General features: G+C 31.1%; 1 pseudogene; it reads right to left on the bottom strand.

Moving 5' to 3' along the window:
• Positions 1 to 388: 388 nt before the first annotated feature.
• LOC114756541 (uncharacterized) lies at positions 389 to 978 on the bottom strand (annotated as a pseudogene).
• Positions 979 to 2469: the final 1491 nt, after the last annotated feature.

Raw genomic sequence — 2469 nt, 5'->3', positions numbered from 1 at the left:
TATTCACAAGTAAATAAAATATTTACGTATTAAACCACAAATAATTTAGTAAAATAAGATTACTAAAAGCACAAATTTGATAAATTGTTACTTGTTTTAAAAATTCAAAATGGCGTTATTGAGAGAGAAAAAAAATACAGTTAAATTTAGTCAACCTATTCAAAACTTCTGATTAGTTCACCAATGTGATTGGCTGATGACTCAATTTGGTTTTTGATACCAAGAAAAAAAAATATAGATTTAATTTCATAATTGTTCACTAGAGCAATAAAGTGGCTTAATAAGCTGAACGTTTACATAAAAGTTTTACCATAAAGGCATAAACCATTCCAAAATTGAATCGGAGGGACTAATCAAAATCAAATCACAATACACCAGCATCTTTCTCCCTGGATCGAAAATATAAAAATGAAAGAGATCCAAAACGTAAAGGAACTTCCAAAACTGATCCAAAAACATAATATAACGATGCAATAGTAAATAGAGGATCGAGATCAATCAATTAAGCAGCAAGGGGAGCCATGGATTCTCTCTGAACAGCCTTCAACAGGAGACTATCAGCTTCAAGAGCCATCTGAAGAGGAACAAAGCCAATGCCATTAGCCATAGCAATCATCATTTTCTTCGTCTCCTCTTTGAAACTCTCAGATCGACTCTTCCATTCAAGTCATGATCGAACTGAACAAACAGTGAGTCATAACTCGAGCAGCTTCGTCTTCTTCAGTCTTCACGTCGATCCCAAAGTGAGTCTCGAAAACCCTAAGCCTCTTCAACTCGTTCAGCATCTCACCATAAGATAGAAGACCGTCCTTGTCGGTATCAAGTTGGCCAAACAGAGCACTCACTGATATGTCAAATGCTTCTTCGTCTTCCACGAAGTTCACTATTGTGGCACCGTCGAGAATTTCTACGCTCATCTTTATGCCTGTAACGAAGAGAGAAAGGAATATTTGAAATGTGTTTGGTTTAAATTTGTGTTTGATGAGAAGTTTGGAAACGTTGGAGGCATTTAAATAGATCGCAGCAAAAGTAGTTTCCTTGCTGTCGGTTTTCTCAATGCCGAAGCTTGCATGGGTTGTGACCGTTGCTTGAGCTTTTTTGGTCAAAGTTTCTCTATATTTAGACATCACCGACATGCTTTAATGTTTCCCGTGGATGGATGCAGTTGTATTATCACTGTCAGAACGCAACAGTGGAAACTGTGAATGAGTGCGCTTTGATTCTCTAAAATATTAAAATTATGAAGGAGGGATTTTTCTGGGGAAAATTCTAGAAAAAGAGTTTTTGAAATCATCATTTTTTAATTTAGGCACATAAGAGATAGAAATGCTCTTATATCAGATTTGAAAAAATAAGCTATCAAACCTGTCATTGCATTATTACCATTGCTATTTAATACTTGTTATTTTCAGTTCATAATTTGTCAATAAATAATTTGTCATTACTACTCCCTCCGTTCCTTATTATAAGAGACACTTGATACTTATGGCATGTTCCTATATATAAGAGACACTTAAAAGTTTGTCTCTATTTTTTTGTATTGATTTCTATTTTACCCATATTTATTGTCTCCAATTCACACTTTCTCTCCCTCTCACTTCTCTTTCTTTCAATAATTTAATTATTCTCTCTCATGCTCTCTCTCTTTATTAATGAGGGCATTTTTGAAAAAAAATTATATTGATTGTTCTTAACTAATTTTAACTGCTTTTTTGATCAACGTAATTCGGTTATTCGTCTCTTATAATAAGGAACGGAGGGAGTATTATTTTTTTTTGTTATTCAATACTTATTATTATCAGTTCACAATTTGTTAATACATTTTTTGATATAAGAGCATTTTAGTTATTGAATTATATTTACAAAATACCATATCATATACCACTTCCTCTCCTGGGATTTTGAAGTGTTAGGTGCATGGTTTGGAATATCATATTTTTCAGCTTTTTTTATTTGTCATTTTTTTTGGGGACAAAATATTAGATCAGATTTTTATATCTATTATGCTAAATTCTCTAATCTTTTATATATATATATATATGTGTGTGTGTGTGTGTAGAAATTGCTATGTGAGATTAGAATTCATCAAGAGGGTTTATTGATTTTCTTTATTAATATTGTCAATATTTATCTTTAATATTTCTGGGACTCACTTTTTATTTATCATGCTTTTCAATTCTTCAGTATTATTTTTTTTTTAACATTTTCAATACTTTTTCATCTTTTATTTTAGTACTACCTTCGGTTCTTAATATAAGACCTTATTGATTTTTATTTTGATTTTAATTATAACACCCCAATCCACTTTGTCTCTTATACTTATGTATTTTTTTTCTAAGATAGTCCTTTTAATAATAGTTATTCTAGCCAATCAACTTAGTAAGTAAGGATATTTTAGGAAAGACAACACATATATATTACAAATAACTAATTTAACTTATTTCTTTAATCTCCTCAAATAAGTCAACT

Source organism: Neltuma alba, unplaced genomic scaffold (assembly GCF_004799145.2).
Source record: "Neltuma alba isolate B1F8T4 unplaced genomic scaffold, ASM479914v2 tig00010433_pilon, whole genome shotgun sequence".
In the NCBI taxonomy this organism is placed as follows: Eukaryota; Viridiplantae; Streptophyta; class Magnoliopsida; order Fabales; family Fabaceae; genus Neltuma; species Neltuma alba.
Note: the sequence above shows the minus strand (reverse complement) of the source record. Positions and strands in the feature narration are given on the sequence as shown.